This window comes from Capricornis sumatraensis, chromosome 4 (genome assembly GCF_032405125.1).
Source record: "Capricornis sumatraensis isolate serow.1 chromosome 4, serow.2, whole genome shotgun sequence".
Lineage (NCBI taxonomy): Eukaryota > Metazoa > Chordata > Mammalia > Artiodactyla > Bovidae > Capricornis > Capricornis sumatraensis.
Genome location: NC_091072.1, coordinates 95,913,235 through 95,924,034, shown reverse-complemented (window position 1 = coordinate 95,924,034; position 10,800 = coordinate 95,913,235). Strand labels below are relative to the sequence as shown.

General features: G+C 38.8%; 1 pseudogene; it reads right to left on the bottom strand.

Annotated features, from left to right (window-relative positions):
• Positions 1–1,142: 1,142 nt before the first annotated feature.
• On the bottom strand, positions 1,143–3,736 carry LOC138078649 (tigger transposable element-derived protein 1-like; annotated as a pseudogene).
• Between the last annotated feature and the right edge of the window lie 7,064 nt (positions 3,737–10,800).

Here is a 10,800-nt window from a genome sequence, read left to right as displayed (position 1 = left end):
TGTTCTAAAGTACTTTTCTGTGTCTGACTTAATTCAAAGTTTTCCAACCTCAAGCTCAACTGTCTTGCCTCTACTGCTTGAAGGGATTCTGCTTTTACTCCTCTTACTTGCCACAGATGTGGAAACGTTCTCTGCATCATTTGGACCCCTTCTTACCCATCTTACCACACCATAATTTGGTACGATCACCCTTAGCTACACTAGAAAAGTCAATGGACAGCTCCATGATCTGAGCATTCATTCTCCTTAGCTCTCTGTACAGACTTGATATATACTACCAAAAAGATAACTTTCCAAAACCTACAGCCTAAGTAACCTAACCATATTACGTGGGTTGAATAGTCCTGGAGAGTTTGATAAATTGGGTCTAGCAACAGATAAGGGCTTCCCTGGTGGCTCAGATGGGAAAGAATCTGTCTGCAATGCAAGAGACCCAGGTTCAAACCCTGGGTTGGGAAGATCCCTTGGAGAAGGGAATGGTTATTCACTCCAGTATTCTTGCCTGGAGAATCCCATGAACAGAGAAGCCTGGTAGGCAAAAGTGATTCTCATAGGCATAGCTTCTTCTAAAATGATTCTGTGCCAGTGTTCAAGGTGCCTACTGACTGATTTGAACACAGCCTCTGCAGACTGTTTCTACTTTGTAGATAGATGAAACTCCTGTCCCACTGAGAAAGCATTCTGATTCCTACATAATGACAATCTATTATTTGACAGCTTTTTCTCAATAGGACAGAGATCAAAAAAATGTTATTGTGGACTGTTTCAACTCACAGAGAAGAGTTTCTACAGAAAACATATCTATATTTCAGGCAGACCAGGTAAAAATCAGCAAGAACATCTTATTGCTGTTTTGCTAATGCCAGTGTAAAAAAATATATATATATGCTTTAACTTGCTTTGTATCACACTTAGTAAAGCATAATAAGCATGCATTTTAAAGGCATCTAATAAAGCATGTCTCAGAGATATTGCAGTTTCAGTTCCAGATCACTACAATACAAGAAATACTGCAACACACTGCAATACAGGTAAAAGCCCCATGAATTTTTTGGTTTCACAATGCCTATATGTCTACACTACATTGTAGCCATTAAGTGTACAATAGCATTGTCTAAATAAGGTGTTATTGCTAAGACATGCTAGCTATCATCTGAGCCTTCAGCTAGTCCCAAGTATTTTACTGCTGGAGGGTCTTGCCTTGATCTTGATGGCTACTAACTGATCAGAATGGTGGCTGCTGAAGGTTAGGGGGGCTGGGGCAATTTCTTTGGAAAAAAAAAAAAAGACAATGATGAAATGTGCTGCATCAGTTGACCTTTCCTTTCACTAACAATTTCTTTATGGTATGCAATGCTGTTTGATAGCATTTTACCCACAGCAGAACTTCTTTGAAGATTGGAATCAATCCTCTCAAACTGTGCTTCTGCTTTATTAACTAAACTTATGTACTATTCTAAATCTTTTGTTGTCATCTCAACAGTCTTTTGAGCATCTTTACCAGGAGTAGATTGCATCTCAATAAGTCATTTATTCGCACATCATAAGAAGGAATTCATTTGCTAAAATTTTATCATGAGATTGCAGCAATTCAGTCACATCCTCAGGCTCCACTTCTGATTCTAATTCTCTTGGTATTTCCACCACATCTGCAGATGCTTCCTGGTCCACTTAAGTGTGGAAGCTCTCAAACTCATCCAGGATGGCTGGAATCAGCTTCCTCCAAACTCCTGTTACTGTTGATATTTTGACTTCTTCCCATGAATACAAATGTCCTTAATGGCATCTAGAATGGTGACTCCTTTCCAGAAGGTTTTCAATTTACAGTTGACCCTTGAACAATGAGGGAGTTCAGGATGCCAACCCTCAATATAGTTCAAAACTGTAAGTAACTTACAGTTGGCCTTCAGCATCCACAGGTTCATCATGTAGTACTTCAGTATTCACTATCGAAAACAATCTGCATAGAAGAAGACCCACAAAGTTCAAGTTGCATTATTCAAGGGCCAACTCTACTTTGCCCAGATCCATCAGAGGAGTCATTATCTATACCAGCCATAGCCTCGTGAAATGTATTTCTTAAAGCATAAGATTTGAAAGTGGAAACTACCCCTTGATCTATGAACTGCAAAACAGATGTTGCATTAGTGAGCATGAAAACAATAGCAATCTCATATATCATAGCCATGTATGAATGTGAGAGTTGGACCATAAAGAAAGCTGAGCACCGAAGAACTGACACTTTTGAACTGCAGTGTTGGAAAAGACTCTTGAGAGTCCCTTGGACTGCAAAGAGATCAAACCAGTCCATCCTAAAGGAAATCAGTCCTGAATATTCATTGGAAGGACTGATGCTAAAGCTGAAACTCCAATACTTTGGCCACCTTACGCAAAGAGCTGACTCATTTGAAAAGACCCTGATGCTGGGAAAGATTGAAGGCGGGAGGACAAGGGGATGACAGAGGATGAGACAGTTGGATGACATCACCAACTCGATGAACATGAGTTTGAGTAAGCTCCGAGAGTTAGTGATTGGCAGGGTAGCCTGGCATACTGTAGTCCATGGGGTCGCAAAGAGTTAGACCCAACTGCATGACTGAATTGAACTGAACTGACCATCTGCATCAGAATTCTTGGGTGACCAAGTGCATTATCAATGAGTAATACTACTTTGAAAGAAAATTTTTGTGGCAGTAAGTCTCAACAGTGCTTCCCTGGTGGCTCAGATGGTAAAGAATCTGCCTGCAATGCAGGAGACCCAGGTTTGATCCCTGGGTCGGGAAAATCCCCAGGAGAAAAGAATGGCAACCCACTCCAGTATTTTTGCCTGGAGAATTCCATGCACAGAGGAGCCTGGAGGTCTATAGTCCATGGGGTTGCAAAGAATTTGACACTACTGAGCAGCTAACCCTTCACTTCAAGTCTCAACAGTAGGCTTAAAAATCTGAGTAAACCATGTTGTGATCAGATGTGTTGTCATCCATGCTTTGTTATTCAATTTCTAGAGCACAGGAAGAGCAGATTTAGCATAAGACTTAAAGGGCCCTAGGATTTTCAGAATGGTAAATGATCACTAGTTTCAGCTTCAAGCCACCAGCTGCCTATGCTTTGAGCTCTGAAGCCAGAGCCACTGACTTCTCCTCTCTAGCTATGAAAGTCCTACGCAGCCTCTTCTTCCAATAGAAGGCTCTTTTGTCTACAGTGAAAATCTGTTGTTTGGTGTAGCCACCATCATCCATAACCCTGGCTAGACCTCCAGGATCACTTGCTGCAGCTTCTACATCAGCACTTGCTGCTTCACCTTGCAGTTGTATGTTACGGAAATGGCTTCTTTCCTTCAACCTCATGAGTGAGCCTATGCTAGTGGCAAACTTTTCTTCGTAGCTTCCTCGCCTCTCTCAGCTTCAAATCACTGAAGAGAGTCAGGGCCTTTCTCTAGATTAGGCTTTGGCTTAAGGGAATTTTGTGGTTAGTCTGATCTTCTGTCTAGACCACTACAACTTTCTCCATATCAACAAGACTGTTTCACTTTTTTTTTTTTTAATCATTTGTGTGTTCACTGAAGTGTCAATTTTAATTTTCTTCAAGAAATGTTTCTTTATATTCACAACTTGGCTACCTGACACAAGATGTCTGGCTTCCAGCCTATCTCAACTTTCAACACACCTTCCTCACTAAGCTTAATCATTTCTAGCTTTTGATTTAAAGTGAGAGGCATAAGACTCTTTTTTTCACTAGAACATTAAAGACCACCGTAGGGTTATTAATTGACCTGATTTCAATACTGTTGTGTCCCAGGGAATAGGGAGACCCAAGGAGAGTTAGAGAGATGGGGAAAGAGTTGGTCGGTAGAACAGTCAGGATACACACATTTATCCATTAAGTTTGTGCTTTATATGGGTAAGGTTTCGGCACCCCAAAACAATTAACATTAAAGATCATTGACCACATCACTACAAATATAATAATAATGAAAAACTTGAAGTATTGTGAGAATTATCAAAATAAGACACAGAGTAAGAAATGCTGTTTAAAAAAATCACACCAACAGACTTGCTCAATGAAGGGTTGCTACAAAACTTCAATTCATACAAGATACAGTATCTGCAAAGTGCAAAAAAGTAACACGTAATAAAATGAGGTGTGCCTGTAATGAAAAATATGTTTTATGAGAAAACTTGTAACCAAATCCAAATTTTATTTTCTAGTTCTGATTTTTAAGTTTTGGTTGTTCCATCTTAATTGCAATGCAAACTAGAGCTTCTACCTAGAGAAAAACTCTAATAAAAAATATTGAGCACCTACTATGTACACTGTACAGAAAGCCAAAATGAGTAAGTAGTCTAGACTTTAAAATAACATATTAACATGGCAAACAATCAACCTTGTTTCATTTTTTTATACCATATATATTTTAGCACTTTTGGAAACCAAATCAATGAGGACCACTAATATTTTATATCTTAAGGGATTAAAAAAATCTAATAATGCAATAATTAGAAGGGGCATTCACATCATGCTTTTCAGATAAACAAACACTAACCTTGAAAAAAATTAATCAGAATTAGTCAGCTGCCTTTCTCTAGCCCTCTGACAAACCTCTGGTGAAATGGGAAGGTTGGTTAGGTGTTCCACTTAGGTGATTTCCATTGCTCATTTGTGTCAGGAAGGTTGACCTGAGCAGATGGATGTAGCCAAAGTGAGAAGTCACACAAAGAAGAGAGAGGAGCACATGATCCCCTCTCTGCCAGGTCTCCCCACAATTTGCACTGAGGTGAACCCATGATGGATTTGCTTCCTTCTGGCTAATGGGAACCTCCAGTCTCTTGGCAAAGCCTGGAAACATCCCTTGTCACTATGACAGGTTGATCTGCTTGCTAATCTGCTTTTCTCTTTTCAGCTCCAGCTCAACTTGACCTTTCGTGCAGCATATTCTGTCTTTTTTCTCACAAACAGCTCTGATTCCTCTATCAGCTGGCAGACAGGGGTCACTCTGTCCAATTGCGTTTTGGTTTGCAGAGCCTGGGCAATGGCCTGTTTTGAATTTGCTGATTAATGGTATTATTTGGCTTATTCTCTGTATCTCCTATTTTTATCAAAGGTTTCCATTTCAGAAAGAAATCAAAATTGTGGTAAATCTTTTGGGGATTCCAAGCTTAAACAAAATGCCTTCAACAAAGGAGAGCACTTAGAATTATAAATTTGCATTTAAATGCTTAACCATGCTGGCATCACTTATGTAGCAATATCAAACAGCATGAGATAAATCAGAACACAGCTTGAAATTATAGTCCTAACTTATCCGATTTCATAATAATTTTAGGGTCTTTCCTTTAAAAACCAATAGCTCAAAGACTTACATTTTTCCACAGAATATTCTTCTGTTTTGCATAATAGCTCTCCCATGGTTCATAGAATGACATATTAAAAAGCACTATTTCTACAATAATTAATCCTAATCTTTAAATTTAGCTAAATGACATCTGGAGAAGGCAATGGCACCCCACTCCAGTACTCTTGCCTGGCAAATCCCATGGATGGAGGAGCCTGGTGGGCTGCCATCTATGGGTTCGCACAGAGTCGGACACGACAGAGCGACTTCACTTTCACTTTTCACTTTCATGCATTGGAGAAGGAAATGGCAACCCACTCCAGTGTTCTTGCCTGGAGAATCCCAGGGACCAGGGAGCCTGGTGGGCTGCCGTCTATGGGGTCCCACAGAGTCGGACACGACTGAAGCGACTTAGCAGAAGCAGCAGCAGCAAATGACATCTGCCACATATTTATAACTATGAAATTAGACAAAATCATTGAACTAAAAGCCTAACTTAAAATATGTAAATGAAAATTTTCTAGGTTGGACCAAGAAAATTACTTGTAAGTTACTATTTTGATTGCATTTTATGTGATTGCAAGACAAAGAATCAACAAGCCATATGGAGACTTTGCACATGGCCCTAGACATAAGGTATGGACTAAGAGGATAATATTTACAATCAAATAAATTAATGTTGTTCATGGGACAATAGAGTAAGGATAAAAAAAGTTACTAGGGAAAATTAAGAGAAGTTACATAATTTTTTTTTAAGAAAATGAAATTCATTGTGACAAGCAAAGCAAGAAAAGATTCATAGTTTCTCTTTGCTAGTGTTATGATTGATAATACTTATATTTATGTAGCATTTCATATAAGAATCCCAAAACAATCTAGTGGTTTTTTTTTCCTTGCATAGTACATCAACATTATCCTATTTTATAGAGAGTAAATTTAACTCCTGCTCCAGGAAAAAAGAAAAAAAAAGATCTTCATATGTGGCACTTTGCCATATGCCAGCCCCAGTTTGAACTCTATCTTTGTAATCTAAATCTTCTATGCAGTTATTCCCATTTCAGAGATAAAGAAATTGAAGAACACAGGGTTTAATTAATTTACCCATTTGTCAAAGGTAGAAAATGATCAAGTGGAGATTCTAATCCAGGTATCTGTACCACTCACAGGCTTCATCAGCATATTCTAATGCTTTTCCATCACCAGGCTGATTCAGAGAACTAAGAAAAGAGCTCAGGCATTCTGAGGTGCAGTGGCCAAAAATCTCCTGTCTCCATGTTATCCAAATCAGTCATCCATTTTTCTGTGTGAAAGGATTCTGACCCTCAGTCTATATGTTTACTTCCTGACTCATCAGAGCTATAGAGGCAGGCTCTGTGATCAAACTGGTTAGGTTCAAATCCTAGGAAGCCATGTCATGGATGCGTTTTTTTTTGTTTTTTTTTTTTTATGGATGCGTTTTATTTTCCAAAGAGAGAAAATTCCCCAAATATTTTTCTACCACTCTAGCGCCATATCAAGTTCTCAAGGAATATATACAAAGCTCATGCTCATACTCATTTTCTATGATAAGTCTGAGCTTGAGGACCCAGTCTGTCTACCAAAAGCTGGACCAGGAAGGGAAAGGAAGACCGGTGTTCATTCACCCCTCCACGGTGTGTCTCCCCTCTCTCTCCCCATCTTTAACTTCTGAACCTTACCTCTTTGTCAGCAGGGTATGAAATCAGTAGGTCTTAGAAAAAGACCACTTCTACCTAAGGCTCAAAGAAAAGACATTTATGAAATAATTCTCAGCTGCCAGCAACTCAGTACTCACAATGTGGCCAACGATAGAAGCCCCAGTGGTCAAACATGTCAACACAGCACAAAAGAAAAGCATCACATGAGTACCTAGAATCCATCTCAGATTACGAGAAAGTCTAAACAGATTGTGTAAACTCAGTTAGTTTTCCTAAGTTTCTCCTAAACTATTGCTTTAATCATAACAGAAGGTTCTCAAAGCCTCTGACAGCCAGCAGTTGCAAAGTTGACACCAGGTTGATGGGCCACCTGTTGCAAGGTAGGAGCCAAGAACAAATGTGAGAGCAAAATCAGCTTTGTTTATTAAGCAGCAAAAGGGACATCTGTCATAACAGCCAGTACAACCACCCCAAAGGACAACTGTAGACCAAACTATTCAGTTCTTGTTTGCTTCCATCAACCCCTCCTTCACATCTAATACATATCTAAGAGGGAACTCTGGCATTTATTATCTGTACTGTGATGACAATAACATGCCACAAAAACCATAATTATTTTCATTCTTAATACATGGGCTAAACGTGTATTTAATGTGTAATTAATAGATACACATTAGAAAATATATAAAGATGGATATTTTAAATGAACAATATGGCAAATAGTGAAAATGAAAAATGTTGATGTATTTAATTTTTAATTAAAAATTAGGTAACATTTTAACTCAAATGATTGGTTTTAAACAAAACAGGCCAGCTATTTCGAACCACTGAGTCGGGATACATAATCTACAAGGGAAACACTCAGTGGCAGCACTGTTGGGGTCGACTGAGATGCAAAGAAGAAAGCCATCAAATTATGGAAGGCCTAGCATGTGCTTGACAACCTGGACAGGTTGCCCTGTATGTTTCTTTTCAACATTACTATGATGCTTGTGAGGGAGGTATTATCGTAGTCATTTTATAGATAACATAATGATATCTGAGTAATTCAGAGATGTGACCCATCTAAGGCCATGCAGGTAAAAACCAGCATGTCTTCTGCTTGCAACGTTACCAACTCCAGTAAACTATGCACTGTAGTTTCTATGTCCCACGCCTGAGAAACTTAAATTCACACGGGAGAGTGCCTATCAGACGATATGGCGGGACATCCTCAGCTGACGAGACAAACAGTTCTTCCCCTTTACCCATCCACAAAAAAACTGTGGACTATTAAGGCAAGAGAAAGTGCAATCACTCTATACTTCTATATCACTTCACTAGTTAAAACAGAGGTCAAAGTCTCTCTAAAATGGCCAGAACAATAAACCCAGGTGAGGAAAGTTGACTCTAGCTCTCACGATCATGGCTACATAGATGAAATTACATAGGAGAGGAATTTCTCCTTCCTCTCTCTTTTTCTCTCTCTTATTCTCACTCACTCACACACACACACACACACACCCCACAGGGCTCTAGAGAAGTTTCTGGAGAATCAAGATGAACATAGCAATAGCATCACACCAGTATATGGAAAAAATGACCTCAGAATTAACATAGGGCACTGCTTTTAGAGTACTTTTATTTCCCACTGAGATCTCTTCTGACTCCTTCATATAAATAGTCATCACAACAATTCTTCCACGGTGTCACTAATGTATATTCTAGCAACATAAAAGTACACAATTTATCCTACAGGAGGAATTCACAATGTTCATTCCCACCACTCATTAATTTTCATCATTTCACTGTTCAGGAGGAGAAGCTCAGATAAAGTGAAAATACACCAGAATTCTTAGAAACCCCCAGACGGTGGCAGAGTGAGGAGTCAGCTGGTTGGGGTTAGAAGATAATGGAGATGGTAACTCCTAGAAACTCAGAGACAAGGGTATGGTAAGGATCACCTAAGTGTACATTTCAATGACCAAAAATTAAGGTGGAGAGAGAGCCATGAGGGAAACTTTGGAGAAACAAAAAGAGAAGACCCAAGGGAGTTGGAGGCCAAGGAAATGAGTAAGAGCAGTTTAAAGGAGTTTAGGAGGAGGCCAGAGCGTGGGCTGAAAACAGCAATGAGGAACAAGGAAAACCTGATCCCATCACCAGGCCTGGGGGTAGAAAGCAGAGGCACAGGAGGAACATAGCCACTTCTTGCCAGGCTAGCCACGAAACAGCAACCGCAGAGAAAGCTAAACGTCAGATGAAGACAGTAAAAGGAATATAAGGAGAAAAGTCTAAAACTATCACAGATTTTTCTGATAACAGTCCATGGGCTCTAGAAAGCACCAGGAAGTGGTTTTAGGAGTCAGGGAGGAGTGTTTTAAGGGACAGACAGTGTACAGAAGCTGAAATAATTAGGTATGGGACATGGTGGGGTGTGACCTGGAAGACTGAAAGTTTGTATTGGGACTGGCTGACATGAGTAAGAAGACAAGGTGTGTCCCAGTCAATACATGAGAAGATCAAAAGGTGGGTCCAGTGCGAAAGCCAAGAACTTTTAGACCAAGACAGTGCTGATGAATCCACAGAACATGATAAAGAATACACATTGCTGTGCACATTTATCTTGAGAACTTGGAGAACACAAATTTAATAGTCATCTAGGCTATAAATTTCTCTTGCAATAAAAGCACAAAGGTCTCCACGTTCCAAAACGGTGTCACTTCTGATCACCTATGTTTTGTAGCATATGGAGCATAATGCAAATATTTATGGTGACCTACTGTATTACCGATCTTATTTGGTTTCAAGTGTGCTCTAATATGTTCAGAATGAATTTTCCAGACCAATTTAATTTCTTATCTGATAAGAAATATATAGCTGATATAGTATAAGGAATATCATGAAGAAACAGTAAATTATTTGTAACATAGCAAAGATTCTAATTAGGCCCTGCTTGCTTTCAATGATCAAACTGGGGAAATATGGTCCATAATTTAAATAACATTTAAAAGTTGGCTGGCAAGTGTACTTAAAAAGTGGTTATTGATGGCATAATACCAACCTGGAAATGCAAAGCAAGTGTTAGTCCAAGAGATCAGTGGTAAGTGATGAATTACGAACACCTCTGCTGCTAATTTTAACACAAAGAATAATGTTGAACATACAAAGCAGAAGGAGATAGCTACGACGAGGGAAAAACAGACCAGAGAAACAGAACAGACAGAACTTCATTCAACAATATGACTCCTCTCAATTTAATTCAACCCCCAATTTTTCTGATGGATCCAGTAATAACCATTGACATTAATAGAACATGCACATTAAGACTGAATCAAACTTTGCCAATATCGGTGACAATTGTTCTGAGAATGGTTTCGAAAACACAAGTATGTAAAAGGGTTATAGGGAATACAAAGCATTATGCTTATAATTGTACCTGTAATAATAATAATTTTAGTTTTACTTCTAGTCTCACCACATGAAGTGTTTACAGCCTTAAGAACCCCTGGCATGATAAAGGGATTGGCAATCATATCATTTCTCATCTTATTTTTAATTAAGTTCCACAGTAATAATGGCTTTTGCTTGCTTTTCCTTCAAAAAAATCATCATATAAGACTTCTTGATGCATTCAAGAAAAATCTCCAGGTCTCTTCTAATAAGAAAAAATAACAAACCTGCCTACAGCTACTTATATTTATGAGCATTTAGAGTGTTGTTAGTTTCTCCTGCTCAATATTAATCAGGCAAATGGAAAAGCATGTTGAAGTTCCCATGTTCCTCTTTTTATCTAAAAAATAAAATCAGAAAAGG